This window comes from Perognathus longimembris, chromosome 9, assembly GCF_023159225.1.
Source record: "Perognathus longimembris pacificus isolate PPM17 chromosome 9, ASM2315922v1, whole genome shotgun sequence".
NCBI lineage: Eukaryota > Metazoa > Chordata > Mammalia > Rodentia > Heteromyidae > Perognathus > Perognathus longimembris.
Window position 1 is genome coordinate 48,801,396 of NC_063169.1, and position 27,959 is coordinate 48,829,354.

General features: G+C 39.4%; 1 protein-coding gene and 1 long non-coding RNA gene across 2 annotated transcripts in view; both read right to left on the reverse strand.

Moving 5' to 3' along the window:
• The window catches only part of Arhgap18 (Rho GTPase activating protein 18), a 129,330-nt gene that overhangs the window by 92,241 nt on the left and 9,130 nt on the right, over positions 1-27,959 (reverse strand). The window lies entirely within an intron of this gene.
• On the reverse strand, positions 12,516-27,770 carry LOC125357280. The gene is made up of 3 exons (XR_007212107.1): positions 27,221-27,770; positions 16,253-16,258; positions 12,516-12,529 (listed from the first exon to the last, which is right to left on the reverse strand). It is a non-coding gene; the product is annotated as an uncharacterized LOC125357280 (long non-coding RNA).

The following is a 27,959-nucleotide window of genomic DNA, read 5'->3' on the forward strand; positions in this document are numbered from 1 at the left end:
CTTTTGATCATTTTCTTTTATGGAAGTGTTACATTCTAAGGCTTACACAGCCTCTGGTGATGTTTACTACTTATACTCAAGGCCATTTCTCGAGTGTCTCTTCTTCCTGTCCAGTTCCTTTCACATACACAGTTGAGTGGTTTTTTCATAACAGAACTTTCAAAATATCAGCATCTTTCCATTAAAAACATGCTTTTGCATAAATTTTAGAAAGACAAACTATTATGTTCTACACTACCACTCATTTAGCACTTAAAAATAGAAATGAAAACATTGCTGTATCTGGGCTAGGAATATGGCCTAGTGGCAAGAGTGCTTGACTTGTATACATAAAGCCCTGGGTTCGATTCCCCAGTACCACATATATAGAAAATGGCCAGAAGTGGCGCTGTGGCTCAAGTGGCAGGGTGCTAGCCTTGAGCAAAGAGAAGCCAGGGACAGTGCTCAAGCCCTGAGTTCAAGCCCCAGGACTGGCCAAAAAACAAACAAACAAAAAAAAACATAGCTGTATGTATCATTTGTCATAGAAATTTAATGCCATTCCTATTTGCCTTGTTAATTCTAATTTTGTTCCCTAAGTCAAAAATTATCTTCAACTTTCTTCCCAAATCAAACCATTAATGTCCACCCTCCAGCCTGCCCCCCAACCCAATTTACTAATTTTATAGGGTTTTATTATGTTTTCCATGTTGGTCTCAAACTCATCAATGAGCTTACACTATCCTCCTCAGTCTCCCAAATGCTGGCAATACAGGTGTGTGCCCCTACATCCACCTCTAAAAAAATCTCAACTGAAGCAGCCAAAATTAAAGTCCAAATGAAAGATTTTAACTTTTGAAGCATGTTTGTTTCGAACCAGATGTATTTTGTCTTCTCTCTTTCTGTCTATGTAGAGAGAGTAAAGAAAGTCATACTATTTAACTTGAAATCATGACTTCCATTTCTGGTTTGTGTGTGTGTGTGTGTGTGTGTGTGTGTGTCTGTGTGTCTGTGTTTGTGTGTGTGTGTCTGTGTGTGTGTCTGTGTGTGTGTGTGTTTTCTTGCCAGTCCTGGGACTTGAATTCAGGGCCTGAGCACTGTCCTTGGCTTCTTTTTGCTCAAGGCTAGCACTCTACCACTTGAACCACAGTACCACTTCCAGCTTTTTCTGTTTATGTGGTACTGAGGAATCAAACCCAGGGCTTCATGTATACAACCAAGCACTCTACCACTAGGCCATATTCCCAGCCCATATCTTCCATTTCTAAAGTATGTCTTCTAACTCTTTACCATTGTTCAACAATGACATACATTATTTAAACTTGTGTTATGCGTCTCCTTCCAACCTCATGTCCCACAACTATTAGGTGGTAAAGAAAATCTTGGTTTTTGAGAAGTAGGGTGCCATGCTTTTCGCTCCTGACCTCAGATTAATTCAAGCCTGATTGCTTAACTGGTGCTTCTTGAACCACAGTCCCTGCTTTTTGCTGGTTAATTAAAGATGGAGTCTTAAGGACTTTTCTGCCCTACTGGCTCTGAACCATCATCCTCTAGAGTTAGCCTTCTGAAGTTCTAGAGTTGTAGGCATGAACCACAAATGCCCTACTAGGTGGTAACAGTCTTGAATAAATAGATTAGATTATTTCCCTTCTTCCATGTTTTTATTCTTACTTTTTTCCTCTTTTCATTAATGTTCCAATAGTTAAATCTTTTTACCAAAGTCCTTAGAGAAGACCATAGTCAAATCCCAGAATATCATCCTGTTTTTGCTCCTGTCAGGTACATAGAATAGTACAGATGGACTTTGCCAGCTTTAGAAGTCTGATTTTATATTCTATTTTAAATACAACCACAATGTAGGAAAAAAACAGGGTGTGGATGTATGATCCGAACTCTACTCAATGAAGGACAAAATAGAAAAAGGTTCAAAGAGGTCCCAAATTTCAATTCCTTAACCTCTAGACCCAGAGTTCCACACCCTCTCTGCCTGCTAAGAAAGGTGATAATGACATTGAACTGTTTCAGTGGCTTACAAACTGCCTTAAGTTTTTAATCTCGTTCATCGTTAAAAAAATATATTTGGTAGGAGCTTTTATAACCTATCTAAAAGCTTATTTAAATATTTTCATCTACATGAAGAATGTTCAGTAAAATATTCCTTACAATAATAATTATATAGTAATTCTCATTACTCTACAACTTAGGTTGAAGCAAACTATGGTAAGATGTTGGCAGGGCAGGAGGTAACACAGGAAGACCTGTAACACATATTTGTGACTTGAAACAAAGAGGCCTTGAGCTGCCTTGCTGGTTCTGTCATTAACTACTATGTCTTGGAAATGTCCCTAGATATCTCTGGCTTCCTTCCCTTACTTGTAAGTCAAGGCAGAAGAGAATGGGAACAGAAATATCTGTTTAAAGTTCAAAACCCACTAGTTCTAGGAAATTACAAGAAATGCACTGAATTACTTCTCTGTAACGCAAGTAAATGAAGTCTCTTGACAGGAATTTTCCTGAGTTAAATGATGAATCCCTGATGTTTGTAACATCAGCTCATATTGACATTAAACGTAGCCAATTGAATCCATAACTGATTCAACTCATTTTATTTCCATCAGGGGCTATCACTACACTTTATTTTAAAAGTTTTGATAAAATTGCTCGTTAAGAGCACAAAATAGCCTAGAGAGAACAGACTCACCATAAAATAAGACCAGCAGCTCATACTTATTGAGTTCTTGCCATCTGCCAGGGACTCTTTTAAACATTTGCCAAGGTAGTTTTCACATCCACTCTGTACAGCAACCTCACTCTCTCAATCTGCCCACTGAGAAATAGAGAGAAGTGCCGGAACTCTTGGCCCAAGGTCACACTAGGAGTAGACCACTAGACTCCCACTCCAGGCCATGGCCTCTTGGCTCATTTGGGCAAAATCTTTCATGTATAGACTTCCAATGAAGAGGCTGAGTGGTGATAGGAAAACAGAAAGGTTAGTCCAGTCTATCACTACCCAAGTATAACACAACACTGATTTTCCACATTTAACCTGGGGAGTATAGGAGTAGGATTTGGCTATAATTTTTGGTTTGTTTAGAGGGTAGTATTGAGATTTGAACTCACAATCTCGGGTTATACTCCAGACCTTTTTTTGCTTTCCCAGATAGGGTCTTGAGCTTTTGCCAAGGCCTCACGCATCAGACCTTAATCCGCCTATCTTGGCCTCCCACACCTCAATCCCTGGAGTTACGGGTATGTGCCACCACACCCAGCAAGGAGCACCTTTACCATTCCCACTCTAGTGTTATAATGTGGAGGAGACATAAACGTATTTATTCTATAGACATCTGGGAAAAGACTGGCATTATCTCAGGAATGTGTCCTAGAGCTAGCCACCTATCTCCCCCTCCTGTATTTGGCATAAATAGATTGACATCAAAACAAACAGCCCTGGTTCCCAGCCCAAAGAGATTATGAAAGCATCTGTGGATGGATAAAGTAGACCTACTTTCCATCAACCTTCCTTGGGCACACGCAATTCATTCCCCTCCCTCTGACTCTGTGCTGACCTGTGTTGCCTGTCAAAAACTACCAATTCCAGACCAACTCCCACTCAGAGGTTAGCAAACAGCCATCTGTCCCCACCTACCCTGCTCCACAATGAAAGTAACAGCTCAGTCACATGTAAGAACCAGCCAGTAAGGGGACAGGCCTCATTTTAAGTGGTAGCACAAAACAGCTCCCTCCCAAAAACTATGGCTAATGTTACTGCAGGCAGGCACTTAATTCATCATCATGAGTGCTAGACTCTGAATCTTTGCTGGCTAAGTACTTTAAGAGAGGGCAGCTAATGGGAAGTAACATGGAAGGGCCCATGACTTGGCCTAGTTAGCTTATCTCTTACACAGTTGGTCAGGGATCTTGGGGTTAATGGAAAATAGTGAATCTGTGACAAGAGTAGCCATTGTCTTCGAGGAGTAAACACAATGTCCATCTTTTCTTCAGCTTTCTGCCCAATATAAAATTTAATGATGCCCCTTTGTTGCAGAGGAGGGGAGCAGGTCAAACACCACCACCCCCAACTTTCATCACAGGATAGTCTTTTAAGGAGGATTTATGAACATCTAGTAGCAAAATACCCTACATTGGATAACCTATCAAACTATCCCAATCAATCACTGATGAAATAAGAAGGATGTGCTTGCAGTATGCAATGGTGTAGTGACAATGTACTCTTGGCTTCACCACAGACAGAGCTCATGACAGTGCCTTTTCTTTTCCATCCATGAAGGAAATGGAAAGAAAAGGCCCAGCTTATCCATGAGGCTTGATATAAACACTACACTGTGGAGAGCTTCAACCTCAGCTCCTTGTAACAACACCTTTATACATGTCTGAAAAATACCTTGTGATACAACTGTCACATCACTGAGTAAACAGTCACTGGGCATTCTAGTCTCTGCTTCATCCATGGCCAGCTACATAAACATTTACTTACACCAGTCATTTTACACTTTTTGGTCTCTTTTTTTGTCAGCTATAAAAGGAAAGAGAACAGGGTTGGTAGTGTGGCTCAACTGGTAAAGCACTAGCCAAGGAACAAAAATGTCAGGTACTGAGTTTGACAGAAAGAAAGAAAGAAAGAAAGAAAGAAAGAAAGAAAGAAAGAAAGAAAGAAAGAAAGAAAGAAAGAAAGAAAGAAAGAAAGAAAGAAAGAAAGAAAGAAAGAAAGAAAGAAAGAAAGAAAGAAAGAAAGAAAGAAAGAAAGAAAGAAAGAAAGAAGAAAGAAAGAAAGAAAGAAAGAAAGAAAGAAAGAAAGAAAGAAAGAAAGAAAGAAAGAAAGAAAGAGAGCAGCCCTATGATGGTAGCTCACTTCTGTAATCCTGGCCTCCTCGAGAGGCTGAGATGGGAGGATGGCCGATTAAGGCTCAAAGCCAATGGCAGAAAAGACTGACAGATGCCATCTCCAGAATAACCTGCACAAAGAAAAGCTAGAGGCATGGACCAAATGGTAAGAGCACAAACTGTGAGCAAAAAGAGACAAGCAAAACACTGAGTCCCTGAATTGAAGACCTCATAGGGCATAAGAAAAGAAAATCACAAATCCTTATGCTTATTAGTTTTAACTAGTTTTCTGAAATCTTAATTTTGCTCTGCACACCAACTCTGCATACCAACCAGCTATTTTGGAGGCTGAGATCTGAGGATTGAGGTTTGAAGCTAGCCCAGACAGGAAAGTCTGTGAGAGTCTTATCTCCTATTATCTGCTCGCCCCCCCCCAAAAAAAAAGCCAGAAGTGGGGCTATGGCTCAAGTTAGAATACTAGCTTTGAACCAAAAAACTTAGAGATAGCATCCAGGCTCTGAGTTTGGGCTTAAGTATATTTTCATACACAGACAGACAGACAGACACACACACACACACACGTGCGTGCACACACTCACTACCACTGTCTCTGAAAGAAAGAAGGTGCTGATTTAGAGCAATAAAATTCTATCTTTTGGTTAGATTTGTGTGTGCTGTTGGGCAAATCCCTGGATAACACCATAAAATGAAATGTTGATGCTTACAGAATATTCAATGTCAGACACACAATCACAATATATCAACACTTATTCTGAATTTTGTCACCACTGAGTACATTGAGAGACTTATTGGCTCACTCCACGGACACCTGTACCAGTCCTCTGCCTTTCAGTGATGCCATTCCTTTCACAAGTCACATCTTCCTATGATCAGCAGCTCACCCTTCCAGAGACCTTTGCTCCTAAACTTCAACATCCTCATCAGCAGGCAGCATCTGCACTTCAGAAAATGCTAGGACACCCAATCTGTGAGGTATCTTAAAAGAGAGGGAGAGAGGGAGGGAGAGAAGAAGAAGAGGAGGAGGAGGAGGAAGAGGAGGAGGAGGAGGAGGAGAGAGAATGAAAGTAGCATAAAAAATAAACAATAACCATGTGAAACTATCATCCATTTTCTAAAATACCAATGAAGCCTCACATTTGCACAAAGGTAGAATTAAACCTATCACTGCAAGATGAAAGATGACTATGTGACTACAACTGTACTAGTTCCCACAAGGGGACAGGACAACCTTCAAGCAGGTGTGCTTTTAAATTGTGCCCCTCAGAGCCCCAGGGGTCCATGGGCATGGGCCCTTTTGAATCACTGAGCAGTGTTTACACAAAACATGAAATAAATTCTACCTTCTATCTCTTGAGTATATATTTGAACCTAAATGCATTATTGATTACAGAGCTGCAGTTTCTCCATTGATCTTTTCTCTAAATGCACAGTAATACAGAAGTTAGCTCAAGAAAAGCCTGGGTAGCTATTCTTGCTCACATTGGTCAGTGAAAAACATCACTCAGACATAAGACAATGCGTGCAACAGAAGCTCGCAAAATCCTGAAGTCACTGGTTAAGTTCATGCAATTACAAACAGTGATCCTTCATTCTGCACCATCTCTTAACTGGGTTCAGAGGATACAGCAGTGAACATAAAGGGACAAATATGCCCTTTTTCTGGAGTGGCTGAAACCAAATACATGGGATTCTGGGACTGAATCAGCTATGAAAAGCATCCACAGTAAAACTATGGAAGCTATCATATGGACTGTAAAACAGATTCCAATCTTCAGTGTGGTGATATTGGGACAGGGCCATAGATCTCAAACTGGTTGGCAAAGGAAGTACAAGGAGCTTCACCAAAGTAAGGAAACAAACGGACATGTGTGGCTACACAAGAGATGGTGAGTCATTTGCCTTGAGTCTGGCCTGATTAGGGGAATTTCTAATTCTTCCAAATTGAAAACCTTGAATACTAATGTAGGATTTATGTGTATTAATTAACCCACCAACAAACATTCCTTAGTGCTGAAAATTTTTCACAAAAGGTTGAACAACACTACCATCTTGTTCACTTGACTTCATTAGATAGATATTGTCCTGGGTCCAAAACACAGAAACCTTTTACCTGATGAGAAATGCTGAAGAATTTATTAGAGCTGGATGTTAATGCCTCATGCCTGTCATCTAGCTTTCTCAGGAGGCTGAGAACTGAGGATCTCAGAGCCAAGTCCTTGAGTTCAAGTTCCATGATGGACGACAAAAAAAAAAAAAATGGAATTCATTATGTTGCTTTCACTTCTGTTTACTAATATAGTTTTGTTTCTGCTTATTTAAAATATTTTCAATATTGTGGTCCGGGGACTTGATGAAATTATTTCAGACACCAAAATAATGCAGAATATAGCAGTCACAGGACACATTTAAGAAATACCTATACCAAGTAAAAAGATACCCTTGAAAGTACATTATCCACTAAATCCTTAATATACATTTCATTTGTCCTAATTTGCCTCTTTCTCCTAAGAGAGATTTTTTTAAAGTTCCAATTAATATTTATTACACAATCGGTCTATTCTAGTGCCATCTGTCATCTGAATAGTTATTATTCATAAGGGAAATTGTAGCTACTATTCATTATTTATATCTCACCAACTTGATTTTTCCCCCTGGCTAGAACATGAAAAAAAAACAAAATAAAATAGTGAGGAAAATTTGCTGGAACAGCAGACTGAAGCCCTTTACTAAGAAAACACTGAGACTCACACAGATACTCATTAGAAAACATTTACTAAAAACCTACTGTGTGCCAAGTAATGTGGAGGCAATTATGAACAGGCCAAACAGGATTGCAAATTTACACGAATAAGCCTGCATGACACAATGGATTTAATTTGATAATCAAAATTAAACTAAGCCTATCTTGCTTTGGGTATACATAATATATAAACAAATAAAAGTGACTAAATCTTTCACAAAAATTAAATTGCCTGGTAATCTTCCTGATCAAGTTGCTTTGTTAATTTCTATTTTTAATTTTTATTTCCGCTTAGATTTGTTTTCATGTCATTGCTGAAACAAATCACCAAAAATTTGATAGCTAAAATGAATGTGAATTATCTCACAGTTTGAAAGCTAGGAGTCCAAACTCAAAACCACTGGGCTGAGGCCAGGCATGGTGGTATATGCCTATAATCTCAGCACTTGAAAAGCTGAAGCAGAGGGATCAGAAATTCAAGGCCAACTCAGGTACCAGTGATTTAGGCCTATAATCCTACCTATTCAAGAGGCTGAGATATGAGGATCTCAGTTCAGAGCTAACCCCAGCAGGAAAGTCCATGAGACTCTTATCTCCCATTAACTCCACCCAAAAAGCCAGAAGTGGAGCTGAGGCTCAAGTGGTAGAGCCTTACCCTTGAGCATAAAAGCTCAGGGACAGTGCCTAAGACCTGAGTTCAAGCCCTAGGCCTGGCACCAAAAAAATACAATAAAACATAAACTCAAGGTCATCTTGGGCTGAAATCCAGGTGTCAGAAGGACTGACAAGACATCCTAGAGGAGCTGTATCTGACTGTTCCAGGCCTGAAACAAGCCTTTTACAACCATGTGGATTCCAACCTTTGCCTCCATCTTCACGGGCTTTCTCCTCTGTATGTGTCAGATCTCTCTCTCTCTCCCATGAGGACACATAATTGCATTTAGGGCCCAGATGGATAAGCCCAGATAATCACCCATCTTAAAATCCTTAACTTAAATCATATCTGCAAAGAATCCCTTTCCCAAATAACTTAGCAGTCACAGGTTCTGGGGATTATAACTTTTTGTTAAGCCATTATCTAACCACCACACTGACACAGAAAATCTAAGAACGAAAAACGATACTAAGAAAAGAAATTCCACTCAACTAAGCCAAAGTACTGGCAGTCATGCCTCAAAAAATCATTTGAAGAATTCACTGGCAAAGATCAGGTGCCCAAGTACAAGGCTCTTGAACTCCTCTGTTACTTCACGAATTTATGGAGAGGATTTAATTAAATGAGACTTGGAAAGCACTATAAAATTTATCTGATCTTTATTTTACTCCCTTCTACCTCAGTCATAGCCTCAAATTTCCTCATGAAAACAACCTCCATAACTTTCAATGACCCATTTCAGAACTCTGGCTTGGTATCTCACAGGATGAGTCCAATAATTCACCACAGTAGCCCAACCTGTAGCTAGTTTTCAGCATCAGCGAACACAGGCAAAGCCATGGCCTGACCTGCTAGAACTCTGGAGCTAGATTCTCTCCAGCTGCTGGAAATGGAAGAGTGACACGTATACACCTTGAGGACATTCTACTTAGAATAATTGCCAAATTAAGACTTTGGTTATAGGTAGTAAGAAACCTAAGGTCAAAATTATATAGAACAGAGCAGAATGAAGTAATTTCAAAATTCCAGGCCAAACCTGAAGAACCAATATGCCTTTTACCGTTCAGGAATTAGGTTAGTGGAGGCGCAGCTAAATCCCTTTCCAAACCATCTGATAGAATCACAACATAGGCTCTCATGACCCTGATCTGCCTCCCTCTCTTTTCACCTAGATATAAAAACTACCATTCTAGAATCTATAAAACCAGTGACCCTTTTTTACATTCTTACTCACAAGTAGTTCTTAATCCTGCTAATACTTAAGGATGTCCTCCAAAATATTAAAACATCGAGATGGAGAAAATCCAATATAAAGTAAGAATAATTACCTGTGTATCTGCCCTGTTTACTTTCTTCTCATTCCAGATATGCACAAGTATATGAATTCAATCCTCAGCAGCTCAAGCAAAAATAAAAACAACCACCTCATACCATATGATGCCAACATAATTATATTTCCATTTCATCTGGGCTATTGACATTTTTCCACTTTTACACACAAAATGGAAAAATTCATCATTTCATTTTTGTATTGGCTTAAAACATATCAACATGAAGGCAAATGCAGAACAAATAATGAACCAAAATCCACAGGACATTCATTAATGGTGTCTGATGTAGGGCAAGCACTATGAAGCAGCCCAAAAGCATTAAACATTGAATTTCACCTTGTTCCCAAAGAGCATGGTGAGCAAGCTCACAGGTTGGGGAGTCCATTATCTCCTCTTCCCCATTCACTGCCTTGCTTTCATGAAGCAGAAGGGCCAGGCAGCTACATAAAAAGTCTATTGTTCCCTCCCACTATAGCTCATCATGCAATATCCTTCCATTCCAGTGAAAAGCCTGTGTTCTCTTACCCAGTTCATTTTAGCTTATTAAATTGACAATTTAACAACTAGGCCAACACAACAGATCATTCTGTAATTACAGAATCCTAGACTTTTTAAAAGGAAGGGGTCACTGGAGATCCAGTATAGCAAAGGAAGCATTGCATCAATCCCATCATACTTTGTGAACAAAAGATGCCCCACACCCACACCCCAAGCCTCTACTGGGCTGAACAAAGAGGATAATACTTGTTTCTGTGAGCATGAGGCCATGCCAGGGTTACAAAAGACATAATGCAACCCATGCTATTTCTACATCCCAAGACAGCATCCTGAGGTGACCACCAGCGCCCATTTGCCTTATTTCCATGTGGTGCCAGGCTAGCTTCCCTTTTGGTCAGGCCCCAGAGCTCAGGATAAGGAGCAAAGAGAGTCACAGACTAAGAGGAAGCAAAAAAACAAAAAGAAAACTTGGATGCTAAGGTCTGTGGTATACTTATTGAGACAGGTGTTTCTAACTGTTGAGTTACACAGTAACATTTTTAGGGTCTACTTAGCAAAATAAGCTCAAGTTCTAGATATACAAAAAACAAAAACGAATTATCCCAAAGTATCACATAATTAGTAAACACTACTGCAAACAGCATGGCTAATATTAGCTTAATGTTGAGCTGCAGAAATAAAGAAAATAACCTGTTAATGGCTTATTAAATTCATATTCTTGGGCTGGGGATATGGCCTAGTGGCAAGAGAGCTTGCCTCGTATACATGAGGCCCTGGGTTCAATTCCTCAGCACCACATAAACAGAAAATGGCCAGAAGGGCCGCTGTGGCTCAAGTGGCAGAGTGCTAGCCTTGAGCAAAAAGAAGCCAGGGACAGTGCTCAGACCCTGAGTCCAAGCCCCAGGACTGGCCAAAAAAAAAAAAAAATTTATATTCTATGGGAGATAGAATAACTGAAAACATGTGGCTGAGAAGAAACAAAAGACTGGGAGAAAATATTTTTGTATGCCTATTTAAAAAATTATACATATACTGTATTTTTATCAAAGAAAGACATATTCCTAAACATGAATTTTTTTTACTGAAAGGATGTAGCTTGATAACATTATCTTTTACTGACTGTTCAAATGGTGTCTCGTTCTGCTTCTCCTGCCATTTTTATGTCATACTTTGAAATAGTGGTTTTCAGAATCCAGAACAAAAGAAACATTGTTTTTACTTTGTCATTGTTGCTATTATTGTTGTTATTGCTGTTGTTATAATTATTGTCATTTATTGTAGTGCTGGGAACTAAACTTCAGCCTTAATCTAGAAGAGATATTTTTGGTTATATTCACAACCCCGACAAAATTTCTTCTTTACTATTTGGGGTAGAAATAATTACCAGAGACTTACAAAAGCTTTTAAATTTTACAAGCCTTTTATAGAAATAAAAAAAAAATGAACAACTTGAATTAGCCTCATTTCATTAAAATCACACACACAAAAAGAATTAGTGCCAAATACAGTGGCACATGCTTGTTGTAATCCCAGCCCTAGAACCTGAAGGAGGAAAATTGAAAGTTCAAGGCCAGTTTCTTAGGAAACCTTACCTCACCAAAGGGAATAAAAATTCAGTCAAGGACAAGCAAACAATATGAAGTCCTTTATCGTTTGATTAGAAGTGTGAATTCTAGAGCAAGAAGGAGAAGAGAAACAAGGAGAAGAGAACAAGAAGGAGAAGAGAAAAGTTGGTTGGATCAGTATGTCAAGGAAGGCAGAGGTCAGAAATGGCAAGGTTTCCTTATTTCAGTTTCTGTAGAAGCAGCCCAATTTCCTTCTAACAATATGATCACAAAGAGCCAAAGAGTGCCTTTGCCTTGTACAGAGCAGATGAGGCGAGTAAGAAAGCCATTAAGAATCATAAAGGGATACAGGGATGATTGGGGAGAAACGGGGAGGGGTCATTGTGGGAGATTCTTGCTAAGAAAGGAAGGCTGAGAAAACACGTGGAAGAAAATTACTTTTTTGTTGGCAGTGGTACTAGAGATTGAACCTAGGGCCTTGTGCATGCAAAGCACACGCTCTACCACGGAGCTACACCTCAGCCCCAGAAAATTACTTTTTAAAATGTGGATTGCAAAAAAAGAGAGGGAACAGAGGCCAAGAAACAGATCTCGACAGCGTGAGAGGACTGAAGTACAGATGCGGGCTGAGTTACAGCAGATGAGAAAAATCCTCATCTGTGAAATGTGAGGGAGAGAAAAACAAACAAAGCAGGCCTAAGCGTTAGTGATGACTCAGATGTCACGAGCAGAGAGCTGGCAGCAGGACAGCCTGGGACAGGGAGGAAACAGGAGAGGAAATGATGCGTGTGGTGGCTATGCAGCTCTATAAATGGTGATATCTCTGTGGTTTTCCCCCGAAAAAAAATGCATGGGTGAAACATTCTGTGTTCTGCATCTCCATTAAAACTGAACTATACTGAACTATACAGAGAGCATATATAGGAATGTGTGTGCATGAAAAAAAATAAAGCAAAAATTAAAAAAGGACTGAAGGAAGGTAAGATTCAACAGCAACTAATTCTTTGTGCTTGTTTATTTTTCTTTATTTACTTTTCTGAAACTACTGCCTTGTTGGTAGAATTGTTGATGTTTCTTTCATTGCTCACCATCTCAGAATACAGTGTGTTTGTTGACTGGTTTCTAGGACACAGATGCTCACACACAGAACAAGGCTTCCAAGTTCAAGTATTACCCAGCTTTGAGCATGCTGGGAGAACTCCAAGATAGTCACCAATGTCGATCCACTGCTCCCAGCCCCTGCCAGCATTGGGGCTTGAACTTAGGGCCTCCCACTTGCTAGGCCGGTGCTCTACTGCTAAGCCACACTTCCAGAAGGAGTGGCTCCACTTCTGTGTATCCACAGAAAGTAGTGTGTATTGCCATGCTCTGTCACCTGGTGACATGTATATATTTAATGTGTCACATTAATTTATCTGACAGTTCATCAGATTAATTATACAGCCCAAGAAAATTCATCCCAATAAAGTTATTTAACCTAAAGCCTGACACAATGACATAAAATCTTCCTTAAGATTTAAAAGGAAAAAAAAATATTAAGCCCTCCAGAATTGTGAAGGATATCAACACTAAGAATTCCTACTATTAAATACAATACTTCCAGCAGTGAAACTGGATAAGGGGGAGCCAGGCATGGTGGCACACACCCTTATTCCTAGCACTCTGGAGAATGTGACAGTAGTATTTCAAATTCAAGGCCGAGCATAGGCTACCTAGTGAGGCTCTGTTTCACAGACAAAACAAAATAAATATACAGAAGTAAACTGAGTATATCTAACAGGCAAGCTCACTGAGGTAAGGAACTCTACTTCTCTTAGATTCAGGCTGTGTACATTGAACACACTGTGATAATCAAGACTTAAGAACTGGACCACTCTGCTCTCCTAACAGGTCACCTTGAGGAAATTTCTAAAGTTTTATGCCTTGATAGCCCCAGCTGTGAAATAGAGATAGGAGTTCTACCTACCCTCCTCAGATCAGGAAGTACAAAACAATTATGGAATATTTATAAAGCATATGATGGTACTGGTCAAATAGAAAGTGCTACATAAAAAGCTAGCTGTTATTTTGATAGATTACTTATTTGAGTGAGATGCTGAGTAAGCCTAGCTTTCTCAAAAATTCTACCTAGTCTCTCCATTTTCTTATGAATGGTGCAATATCATTCTTTCTGATGGGAGCATATAACTCTACTTGGAAAAAAATTATATTAAGTGAAGTAAGACAGACCCAAAGGAAACATAAGTCATGGTTTCCTTCATTTGTTGTAACTAAATTGTGCCTATATATCTACAAGTAAACATACTGGATGGTAAAAACAAAGAAAGTTACACTTACATGGAACTCTATATATAGTCACACAATGAGACCATAGGAGGATATTCTTAGGAAAGGATCATAAGGCTCAGTAGCTACGTGCATGTGATCATATAAAATGGTGTTTATCGAAATGACTTCCAAGAAATGGTAGCAGGTTTGTTTGGATTTTTGTGGGGGTTTTTTTGGTTTTCCATTTCTATACCTTTTGTCTTGTATGTAAAATGTATCTGTATTGCAGAAGGTAAAGAGTGGCACAGAAATGGAAGGACAGAGAGTGAATAAATGCAGCAGTGATACTGGGCACTATGTTGGAAATGAACTGTACAGCTTGGGGGGGGGGAGGGGCCGGAGGTAAAAACTGGAAGAAAATAAGGGAAGCGGTGACACTGCTCAAAAAGAAATGTACCCATTGTCTGACTTGTGTAACTGTAACCCCTCTGTACATCACCTATACAGTAAAAAAAAGACAAGTAAATAATTACCTGTGTAAGGAATTATGAGCAAGCTGAATAAAATACTATGAACAATACCTAAAGCACATTTTCTATTGAAATATACAATGATTAACAAAATAAAAAAGTTCTACCTAATGTAACCATGAACTGTGTTAATCATGGGAAGAGATAATTTGATAATTTTTTCATATTCAAAAGCACAAGGTTGTTTTTCTCCTCCTCTACACCCTGTAATTTTACCCTCTGATCTACACACAGGGATTAATGCAGCTGTTTCTAGGATTCTTCAAAATTAACAGCAACAAGACTGAGATGCCTACCTGCTTTATTCCTCCACTGTGTCATGATGTTCTTCCTTCCCCTAGAAAACTGAGGAAATTTCTTTATCCACATCCCAATATGTTAGCAAAATTTCTGCAAAGCCAAAAGCAAACTAACTCCATTGCAGCAGAAGACAGAAAAACAGCATGGAAGAAATTTGATTCAATTTCTATTTTACAAAACCTTATAAGAGCTAGATTTCCCACATTGCCATACATCCTCTGTAAATCCAATTCTGAGGATGTCCATAGGTCATATCTCTGGACAAAGAAAGAGTATCTCCCACCCCCACAAAGAGTCACCCATTGTGTGCTGAGTGCCATCAATACTCAATTGATGTACTGAGTACAGGTACTAAATGCACCTGTCAGGTCATCTTCTTTAGTCACACTCTCCTTTGCACTGTCCTCCGCAGGCTGGGCTCTTATCTTCTCAGCCATCCCTATGATGCTCCCTCTACATTCCCTGCATGCAAGGCAGGGAATGTAAAAAACCCAGCCCCACCCCAAGTCTGGTCAATGAGAGCAGTTTCTAAACTAGCATGCCACCAATAAGATATCAGACAAAATGCTACATATGTAGCTCAGCTTGTACCCAGAATTCCTTTGGCTCTTCACAGGACACTTAGAGGACACTAGAACCAAAGCTCATTGTTTTCCCTGGGATACTCAGAAAGTCAACCACTCAGATTTTCCAGAAAATAATGGGCTATGACCTTCCAGAATCCTCTGATTTCCAAAGGCAAAACTGTTTGTACAGAAGTCTGGTTTTCTGTGGATTTGCATTTCTTTAAGGAGTTAATGAAGTCACTTCATCAACTTCCACTAAAACATCATTCTTTTTTTTGCCAATCTTGGGGCTTGAACTCAGGGCCTGAGCACTGTTCCTGGCTTCTTTGTGCTCAAGGCTAGCATTCTACCACTTAAACCACAGTGTCACTTCCAGCTTTTTCTCTTTATGTGGTGCAAAGGAATCAAAACCAAGGCTTCATGAATGCTACACCAGCACTCTACTGCTAAGCCACATAACCAGCCTTTAAACATCATTCTTAATAAGAACACAGTTTAACCACTTTAAGACTACAATAGGCTTCAGATGCTGAGCAGGTATTTAGCTTACTAGCCAGGAACCAGCTTCAACACACCACACCCCACCAGGACTTGTAACTCTGGGTTCATAGGTCCCAGAAAAACAGTGTCCAACCTTCCAAGATACTTCAGATGTTAAATCTGGACATGCTAAAGTCCTCAGAGTCTATGGACACTAAGTGGTTGAAACCCAACCCCCAGGCAATTCAAGTTTTTCCCTGCTGCCTGGCGTTATCAAGCCATGGCTTCTTTTCTTTCCTTGCAGACAAACTAGTACCTGCAATGATACCAAAGCTCATGCTCAAAGCCTACCACCAAAGCCAGTCTGGTATAAAGATACTTCTTTCTTTCTCTATCTAAAGCAAGAGAATAAAGTGGATAAACATCCTTGTTTTCGAAAGTTAACTGTAGTTCATCTGACTCTCTCCTTATCGCCACCTCTAGCTTGGCATTTCTCTCTTATTTAGAACAGTCCCTACAAGACTAGAGGAGACACCTGAGATGGTATAAGAAGTTCAATGAGGACCCAAGTGTGTTTTTCCATGATCTGCAATGGGCCTGTGGATTTTACATGGTTTATCTCATTCAATCTTCACGACAATGCTGAGGCACAGAGAACTGATGCTTTGCTGGGATAAAATGTTGCACATATGATAAGCCATGTCATCTCACAGTCCATAGCCTCCTCTTTCACGACAATGCAATTCCATTACAATGGTCCCAGTGTAGCATGGATCCATTATCCATGATAGCACTTATCCATGTTAAAATACTTGGGTATTCTGATAATTGAGCAAGTCACAAACCAACCCTGGCTGAAACAAATCCCAGTTATTCACTCAAGCTCAAACTATTATTTATTACTTTGTTAGTATTAGGGCTTCAACTCAGGGCCTTGAGCTCTTGCTCAGCTTGTTTGCGCATGGATGAAGTACCACTTGAGCCATGTGTCCAGTCTGCCTTTCTGGTCATTAATTGGAGATGGATATCATTTCTGCTCCAGTTGTGATCCTTTGGGTCTCTGTTTCCTGAGGAGCTAGGATTACATGAATCACCAGTACCCAGCTTGAATGTTAAGGCTTACAATAAATTGGCCTCAACCCTCCCAGACCTTCTCTCCCTACTATTTCAAGTGTCCTGTCCTCTAGCCAAATTAGCATCCTCTGCCCAAACTTCCCTTCCCTCAGAATCCACTTTATCTTCCTCCCCGCCAAATTCAATCCTATCACCAGGAAGAAACCACAAAATCTTCTCTGACCTTTGGCTATAATTTCCATCACAGACTTGTATTAAATCTATTTCGATGACTAACTTCTCAGCCTATAAAGACATATATCCAAGGGTCAGAGAAGATTTTGTGTCAGGTCATCATCCCTGGCTATAAATTTTAATTTCTCTATAGCACTCTATCTCTATATAGCAAGTGGAACCACATGATAGGACATGAACCCCAAGCAAGGTGTTGCCATGGCGCTGTTTAAAAAAAAAGATGTCTGATGGACTTTGGATGTGCCTCAAGGGGTTGAAAGCTAAGCCCAGGCCTTTAATTGGATCTCCAGTACTATGGAAAAAAAAAATAGTGTCATCATTGGCAGATGTTAGACTAGTTCATAATTTCAATTTCTGGAAATTTGGGAGATAAAAAGTAAGAGCATCGAACTAGACACTGGTGGCTCACACCTGTAATCCTAGCTACTCAGGAGGCTAAGATCTGAGGATCACAATTTGAAGCCCCCTCAGGAAGAAAAGACTGTGAGATTCATCTCCAATTAATCACCGCAGGCCCAGAGTTAAAGCCCCATGAATGGCCCTCACACCACACACCCCCCCCCACACACACACCATTGTAACTAACTACTGTCTAATAGAAAAATACATATTTTTCACTCCACTCTTGAGAGTCTCAATTTCCATGGGTTTAAGAAGAGGTGAATTCTAAGCTAATTATTTGTATACAAAGCTATATATGCCCTTACTCCTTTTTTATATATCTTGAACTATCAGAATCTGTGGGGTAAATCTTAAATTTCTCAAGAAATAAATGAGTGTAGCATTCATTTTAATCATCTTTGAATCCTTATCAGGAATTTATTTTATTTAATTATTAATTTCATTTTATTATGCTTTTACTTGGCTTCATTGTACAAAAGGCTATCAATGTAACATGTCAATCCATCTTGATCAATGTTGCTCCTTAGCCTGACAGTTCAGGAGCAATGATTTCCTTCTCCAAGAAATATAGGGGGCTGGGGATATAGCCTAGTGGCAAGAGTGCCTGCCTCGGATACACGAGGCCCTAGGTTCGATTCCCCAGCACCACATATACAGAAAACGGCCAGAAGCGGCGCTGTGGCTCAAGTGGCGGAGTGCTAGCCTTGAGTGGGAAGAAGCCAGGGACAGTGCTCAGGCCCTGAGTCCAAGGCCCAGGACTGGCCAAAAAAAAAAAAAAAAAAAGAAATATAGGATCTTCCATGATAGCGAGCTGTGGATCTATGTTGCATTTGTCTTTGGAAACTTCAACAGAGTATTTCCCTACAGATGCAGGAATGAAAGCCCACTTACACATTATAATTTTACATTAAAATTCTCTTTTGGCCTAATATCAACAATCACTGTACAAAATCAGAATGCATAAATGTATGGGTATCCATTTGTCCTCTATTTCCTCACACAAAATATTACACATTTGCCTTTCACCAAACTCCTGGTATCCTAGCCTTCAGTTTCCAGGTTGAATTTTAAAACCACAAAGAAGTTTCCCCATTTAAGCCAACTTGTTCCCTAATTTTGAAAGGAGACTGATTCATTCCTGTCTTAACTACATGAGTCTCATGTCAATAACAAGTAGCCATCAAAAATACTTGAAGTAGTCCACTTATATATTTCATCCATTTCAACATAAATAGCTTATCCAAGTAATCATGCCTGCATATAAGATGATTTGTATGGAAATTAGAAAGACAAAATGCACCAATGACTTATTCAGAATACTAATATTTTCATATGCATGCAGTGCCTCAGGTGGTATAATCCAAAAAATAAATAACATCATGGCTAAACTAAATATATGCCCATAGGATACAGCCTTACAAATGTGATCCTTTGAATGAAAAGCCCTAAAATATCTGATATGGCTCAAACAAGAGTGGTACATTTTTATCCTCATCTCAGGACATCTATCTCTATATGCAACATATAATTTCTCCAAATGCAATAGGAATCACATTCCGAGTATAATAAAACATGACAACTCAGACAAGCTTCACTAAAGAAGCTTTTTCTTAAGGAAATGTAGTTTCAATCATTTCTTCAAAAGGCTTAGATTACAATGATTTCAGGTTGAAAACTGAAAAAAATAGCTCTCTTCAAAATGAATGTTTGCATCAGGTTCATTTTCTATTAATTAATATTTTCCTCATTAACTTTCCTCAAGATGTAATACAAGTACTATTCAATGTTATCACTTTTAAACTATTCATACAGAGGATACATATTGAAAATGTAATATGAAGATCCTCGGAATTTCACATTCCTCATCAAGAAGGAAACTATTTCATACTTCAATTTCTTAAGCTTAACAGCACATGTCACTGTTGAGAAGATTCACAAGGGACCAAATAGATTTCATAGTAGGAAACTGTCTTTAAATTTCTAAAATTGCAAGTTCACTTCAATGCTATCAGCATTTATTGAACACAAACTACTTTCGTGATATGTTTAGAAGATACCAGTTACATGCACAAACATCATGCACAACTATGTTAATCATTTACATATTGGGCTAAATGTAGGACAATCAGCTGATGTTCTGAGAATATAATGGGTATTATGGTATTGCACAGAATCATCACAACATAAATGGCTACCTCATCACTAATTTAGTCCAGGAATAATAATGCAGTTATTATGTACAAGGCAGAGGAAGGGGGTGAAGCAGAAATAGTCTTCCACAGATGTGTACTAACACTTACCCTAAGCCCAGTCAACAATCAGACCTTGGCCCTAGCTGTTATCAGCACACTGATTAACAATGATTAAGGAAGTAGGAAGTAGGGGTAGAAGAGACTAGAAGTATGTTCTCACACTATCCCCAGGAGCAGGTCTACCTTGACCCCAAAGGAATTCTGTCATAGCTTTCTAAGTAAGCTGCTTGTTCTTAATGAAATCCAGTCTTTCAGCCATTTTTTCCATCTGCAAATTCCAGGTGAAAACCTGCAAAGCAGCTCTCTTTTTTTTTTTTTTTTTTGGCCAGTCCTGGGCCTTGGACTCTGGGCCTGAGCACCTTCCCTGGCTTCTTCCCGCTCAAGGCCAGCACTCTGCCACCTGAGCCACAGCGCCCCTTCTGGCCGTTTTCCATATATGTGGTGCTGGGGAATCGAACCTAGAGCTTCATGTATAGGAGGCAAGCACTCTTGCCACTAGGCCATATTCCCAGCCCCCAAAGCAGCTCTCTTCTTGCATTAAAACTGGCCAAATGTTCACCACATAAAATGTGCTATCTTTAATTCCATCAAATAAAAAAATAGAAGAATGGATAGCCAGTCAGATGTGCTTTCCAGTCTACTCACCCGGGATGGAAAAGATGTGGCTTGCCTCGTGATGGCAACAACCCAAAGGCTTTTTAACAATTATGGCAACATCATGCCAGTTCTCTTCGACCCAGTTTTCAGGTCCCCAGTAAGCTGTTGAGAGGTGGGTTACATATCCTCCTCCACAGAGGAAAACTGAGTGGTATATACTGCTCCCACACCAAAGCCCCCCCCCCCCCCCCCCCCCCCACACACACACTCTTGGTTAGCTTGTGGTGAATTCCCTTAAATTTTCCTGTGTCTACTACCTTATCACCTCCATTGCCTTGAGAGCCTTGGGTCATTTCTGGTCATGGCCACTGGGGCCAGGCCTAGGGTTTCCTCAGTGCTAACAAGGCCTAACACCTCCGAACAATGGATGGGACCAGGGGCCCTTTCCTTCCACCACATTTTCTCCTTCTAGATCCCTGCTTATTGTTCTGTTCATGACCGTTTCCTCACATTGAGACCTCTGAGTAAGGGCTCAGCAGTCTGAGCAAGTTTATCAAGTTTGTTTTGATACTGTCAAATGTATTACTCTTTACAAACGTTTGCATCTTCCCTTCATTCTCCCCAAATAGCATGAAGCTTACCTCAGCAGGACTCTGTTTTCTCATGATAATGCAGTCAAACCTGGGTTCCCCAGCAACCTAAGGGTCATCATTGCATTCACTCTCCTCCCTGCACTAGGTCTGTAGACCTAACTGTTCTGAACAAACCTCCTCATGCAAAACCGTTTGCCTTAAGTATGGAGAAATTACATAATGCCAAGGAGCTTCAGGTGGCACATCATTAAACAAGACAAATTTAAAATCATGGGGACATTGCTGGGAGAACTTGTTTTCACGTAGGCAACAACAGATGATATCCTAGGATAGCAGAGACAGTTTGAGCAGACACAGAACTCTATTTTGCTAAGGTTTGCTGAGGACATTCATGGAAGCATGTCACACAGGGACACTTTGGCCAGCAAATCAACTATTTATTCACAGGTCTAGGTTTAGGACAAAGAATAAGGCAGTCCCCTTACCTTTGACTTGCTGACAAATTTCACATTACTCTGTCTAAAAGTAGGCCTGCTTCTGGTTCATATTTATAGAGTAAGAGACTCTAAGTGCTCGGAATTGTCTAGGGCTAAAAAACTATCATGAGCACACATGCACTGACCTTGCTAGTCTTCCCTCTCCATACTCTTAAAGGGTTTCAGTATTTTATTTTGATACTTTTTTGGTCCAAGTTAAGCCAGGACTGTAATATCATTACCCTCACTTATCCTGGAAGAACTTAAATGACCATGTGGAAAGGAGTTGTCCATTAGCCACTGTGAGAATTCTACAGCTTCTCAGCTAAAGAGAATGACCCATTCAGATGTGAGTGGGAAAATCCCATGCAACAGCAAGGATATTAAAGCCAACTGGATTGTGGATAAATACCTGGTGATAGACTCACAACTGACTTACTGTCCTATTTCTATGGGCTAAGGATCAACTGTTTAGTCTTTTCACAAGAATGCAGCCATCAATGGCAGGGAAGATGGTGGTCTTTGACTGTGGTGTTTTAAAGTCTTGTTACTGCGTCACACTGGTTGCAGGAGGTTTTCAATCCATTTGAAGAGTTTCCAGACTTTAAGTGCTCTCTGGTAGACAGAGAAGGCCCCAAGCCAGGGATGTCTCCACTGTTTTAGCTACAGGAAGCCCAACTTCTCCATCAGCTCCTGCAGTGCCCAGCACAGCTCTGGCTCACCCAGAATGCTGGAAGTCCTAGATCACATACATCTACTACAGATGTTCTCAGTGTGCACAGTAGCTACCACATTTCCCACACAAAGGCAGCACCCACATTTATTCAACTCCCTTCTATATGACGAAAATAACCAAAGCTTAACTCAAGACTTGGTCTATAAGCAAGGTGTGTGAGCTGGGACCAGTTGGCCCACATGCCTTAAGATGAGGGAAATAATTTTCTCCTATGAGGATTAAACAAATTCCATTTTTAAAGTTCCCGGGAACATAGTGAGACCTCAATAAATATTTGATTTTCTCTTCCTCTATGATACAATTTGCTCCAGTTACATGAATAGCTGACCACAAAATGCCAGGAGACACCTCAAGGCAACAGAAAATTATTTACTAAATGGCAGGATTTTGTAAAACGACTATTTCTGTGCAGTAAATAGTATCTTGGTGTCTGAGAGGACCTGGACTTCCCAAAGGGCCTATTTTACTAGCAGTAAATGGCTTATGATCTGGATCAGAATAACCTTCTCTAACTACTAAAAGGAGCCGAGTTTTTATTTTGAAAACAAGCACAAGCTTCTGGACATTCAAGCATTGTTTGTACTTAAACTTGTTCTGTACATACTTCCACAAACTACTTTCCATTTACAAAAATTGGAACTACAATTCTTCCTATGAATAGCATAGGGACATTTTATTACCCAGGTCCAAATACCAAAATCCAGCCCTGGCATTTACTGGCAAGATGACCTCTGACAACCTATTTCACTTCTCTGTACTTCTGTTTTTTCTTCTATAAAATGAGGCTAGTGGGCTGGGGATATAGCCTAGTGGCAAGAGTGCCTGCCTCATATACACGAGGCCCTAGGTTCGATTCCCCAGCACCACATATACAGAAAACGGCCAGAAGCGGCGCTGTGGCTCAAGTGGCAGAGTGCTAGCCTTGAGCGGGAAGAAGCCAGGGACAGTGCTCAGGCCCTGAGTCCAAGGCCCAGGACTGGCCAAAAAAAAAAAAAAAAAAAAAAAAAAAATGAGGCTAGTACCACCTAGCTGACTGGATTACGTTAACTAAGGCTAATAGCTAAGACTTATCAGGTATACTGAGTCTATAAAATGGCCAGCAGAAGGAGAATTTAAACTTTTTAGATTATTTACTGTAAGACAGTACAAAATGTCTTACTATTCTAAAGCACACAATATTTGATATTTCCCACATATAAAGAGATTCAAAGATTTTGAGATTTCATACATATTGTATGTTCCTAACAATATTGGTAGTAAATATTAAGCAAAATATGATTGCACCAAAGTCAAGTAAATTTGGAATGTGCTACTTGGAAAATCTCCACTATCTTCTAGAGACTGAAAATGCTCTGTGGAGAGTATATGCAAGCAGGTCAGTAGCACTGTTGATAACCTAAGACTGATCCATAAACCACTGGTCCTGGGGCTTGAACTCAGGACCTGGTGATATCCCTGAGCTTTTGTTCTTGAAGCTAGCACTCTACAACTTGAATCATAGCTCTGCTTTGCAATTTTGGGTGGTCTTGTGGATTTCCTATCCAAGCTGGCTTCAAACTGTGATCCTCAGATTTCAGCTTCCTAACTAGCTAAGATTATAGGCATAGCCTTCAGTGTCCAGTCATAAACTCTTTTTAATGGAAAACTTCTTCATAGTATGCCACATACAACTGGGAACCTAACACAATAAGAACCTAACAATAATTTATTTATGGGAGAAATTCTGGTTTAAGCAGATGAACAAAGCATTAGTCTCTCCTGAGCTAATATAAATATCTATTACAATCCATGTCTGGCCTTTGCCTTCAAGCTTCAGGCTTCACAATAATCTTAAAAAAAAAATTATCTCTTTCATGTTCCTGAAAATGGAGACCACATGATTTCCCCCACTTATAGCATAGGTGATAGAAAAATTGATAATTTAAAAAATGTATCTCTAAATGACACTATAATCTTAAGAATTAAGTCAACTGACAGTATACCACCATTTCTGTAAATAAGTAATTTAAAGCTGTATATTTTTATAAAGTTCCCACAAAACAGGGCAGTTTTAAGTTAAAAATACAAAGAACTATAAACATCTTCTTAGATACAAATAAATATATGAACATCTTCTCATCTTAAAGTACCATTTCAAAGGGCTAGGGATATGGCCTAGTGGCAAGAGTGCTTGCCACGTATACATGAAACCCTGGGTTCGATTCCCCAGCACCACATATATAGAAAATGCCCAGAAGGGGCACTGTGGCTTAAGTGGCAGACTGCTAGCCTTGAGCAAAAAGAAGCCAGGAACAGTGCTCAGGCCCTGAGTCCGAGTCTAAGTCCAAGGCCCATGACTGAGAAAAAAAAAAAAATACTGTTTCAAAAACAATCTACTTTTTTTTAAGAGGAAAATCTCTTTTCCCTGCAGAGTTCAGAGGGTATCCTAGTAAGTCTAAAGGAAGTGTGACAATAAATAGTTTCTTAATAATACACAATGAAGCAAAATCTTCTGAACAAGGAAGACAGGAAATTCTATAGCAATGCCATTTATGTATGTAAGGCCATTGAGAATAGTTACTAGATGCTCGTATACAACTACTGTATTGAGAATAAACTCAGTAATAGTACTAGCAATTAATTTTTACATATCTTCTAGGAAGTTTTCCATATGCAAGGTGTAATCACAAAAATAGTATGTTTCCCAATAATTTCTCAGAGTAAATATTGATGGATGTTAACAAACAAGATACTTCAGCAACTCAGCTCCTAGCAAATGGGAGAAGCCCCTTAATGTATTAAACCTCAAAGGATAAAGGCTAGCTAGCATATGAGAACTTTCCATGTTCTATTCTCTGTCATTTCTTTAAAAATAGCACCTTATTTTTCCAGTACTCTATTTTTTTCCCAAATTCAAACTGGTACCTATGCCTAAAAATCAACTTTTAAATTTAAGACAGTTTTTTTGAAAAATATTTTGGAGAATCAAGGCTAATATTTTGAGGAATCAACTGACCTATGAAAAATAGTTCCTATCCTTCCAAATGCCAAGCCATTGACAAATATAGTTGAATCCTCCTAGGTTTGGGAATGAAGAAAAACTAATACTAGGCTCCTACTTAAGGCATTTGAGTTCATAATGAACAGAAAAATTCTTCATATGAATGTACTAAACAAGTCAGAAGGGTACATGCACATAGGATGTGTATCTACTGAGGGAGAAATTTAAAGCCAAGCTCCTTTGGACAGTTTTCTGTATAAAGAGAGCTGACAATGGGATCAGCAAATTCAGATAATATCAGATAGAGAGACTGGAATAACAGCTAAGCAGCCCATGGCCAGAGATGGCAACCATCAGCTCTTTCTCTTCCACTGCACACGGGTCATTCCCCCTACTGCAAGGGTCATTCTATTCCTCTATGCTCTTAAGTCTGAGGTGGCCTATGATAAGTTCCTAACAGAACACAGCCAAGTGACAAGTGAGTAACTTCTAAAGCTGGGTCAAAACAATCCTAGTTAGTAGGTTAACCCAAGAACTGTTGAAATGCTTGCAGTGGAATAAGCAAAGCACAGTATAAAAGAAGTTGGACTCCTGTGATACTGCCATATTGAGAGGAAGCTCAAGCTAACTGTGTGGAGAGACTGCATGAGAGAGATGCCCAGCCAGACTAGAGGCCAAATGCATTCATGCAGGGGCCTCCAGTGACACTCCTGTGCCCTACCGCCGCCCACCCTGAGGGATCACCCTTCAGTGTGAGCCTACAGAATGACAGAAGACTATACATTTTTGGCAACTAAGTTTTTGGGTGCTAAATTATACAAAAATGGGAAATTAAAACTACTAACTAGTCCTTCAAGATATAAACCATACATTTGGTGGTTCCTTGTTAAGACCCAGCTTACAGTCGGCAGATTTGGTTGTTTTTTTGTTTTGTTGTTGTTGTTGTTGTTGTTGTTGTTGTTGTTGTTTTGGCCAGTCCTAGGCCGTGAACTCAGGGCCTGAGCACTGTCCCTGGCTTCTTTTTGCTCAAGGCTAGCACTCTGCCACTTGAGTCACAGCGCCACTTCTGGCCATTTTCTGTATATGTGGTGCTGAGGAATCGAACCCAGGGCTTCATGTATACGAGGCAAGCACTCTTGCCACTAGGCCATATTCCCAGCCCCTGTTTTGTTTTGTTTATTCACTATTTTTTTTTTGTGATAGCCATGTTTCCTAACAAAACCCAGGAGTTTTCTGAGGCCTGACCTTTCCCACTTGTCCCCTACATTCATATATTATATAATCTACCAGGACTCCATTGATTCTTCAGCAAAGAATATTGTTCTTAACAATGGGAGCAAGGAGTTAATATGTTTGTATATCTGAATATGTCCAGTGTAATGACACTATATGATTATATTTTAATATGGAATTGTTCAAAATATATAATTGTTCAAATTGTTCAAAATATAATTCAAAAGAATGTTATCTTGGAAATACTACAGCATAGATCCCCATTTTCAAGAATCACTAATTATCAAGCTGGGTGTAGTGGTGTACACATATAATCTCAGCACTCAGTAAGTAGAGGAAGGAAAACAGTGAGTTCCAGACCAACATCGGCTGAACAGTGAACCCTGTCTCAAGACAAAGGAAGACAAAAAGAAATCTGGCAAAGAATAATACTTGAAAATTTTATCAATAATGTTTTTAAAATAGGAGTGTATACATGTACTTTTACATTCACCCTTATAATTTCTATCAGATGCTAGGCTATAGCTTTGACTGTACTCTTTGGAGACAAACAATGAACAAGCATGCACTTAGTAACTCTAGTAAAAACATTAATTATAGAATGCATTAATCAGGTTACATGTTTCTAGACCACCTATAAATAGACTAATTTCCTTTAACTGTCAGTGGCCAACCTACCTTTCCTTGGCCAAACTTTAATCTCAATTACTTAAAAAAAATACATACTTTTTTTTTTAATTCTACACCTCAAAAAAGCAGTATCTGTGCCAGGCTATGTAAATAAGTTTCCAGGAAAGTTGCTTTAGCATTCCATTCCAACTTTATTATAATTCCAAAGCAAAAATTTTCCTATATCTATCATATGTACCCTTGGATAATTCTTTGGAATTATCCAAGTTTCATCTGATAGTATTCATCGATTCTATGTAATACCTGCTATTTTCTTCAAATGGTGTGTGACAGGCATTGGCCTTCAGAGGTACGCCTGGCTTCTTCAATTTCAAAATTCTTTTCAGTAAGAAAGATGGGTTTGGTTAGAACGCTATTAAGGCATTTCTCACTTCCCACAATTAATTAGATAATTCTAACACAATTCAAGTAGATCACAAGAACATATGCCATTTCCATTTTATTAAATCTTCCAAAAGAAAGGACAAGTACATGAGTTCCAACAGAAGACATTCATGTTTGGGAGCCATGGAAAGACATATTTATTGACATATGCACAGTGCCTTGGAAATGTACCTTGAAAAGGACATTATACGAGAGCAAAATAAAACTAGAGGCAGGAAATTCATTTCTCACTTTGCAAAGACCCTAAGGCCAACAAGGAAATACTGAATAGCCAGTCAATAATGGTTCATGCTTATAATTGTAGCTACTCAGAAAGCTAAGATCTAAAGATTGTGGTTCAAATCCAGACCAGTAAGAAAATTATGCAGATTTAAAAACAAACAACAACAAAAAAAAACCCTCTTACCTCTAATTAACCACCAAAACGCTGCAAGTAGAGTTATTGGTAAAGTGGCAGAGTGTTGGTAAAGTGTCATCCTTGAGAAAAACAGCTCAGAGACAGTGCCCAAGGCCCTGTGTTCAAGCCCCAGGAC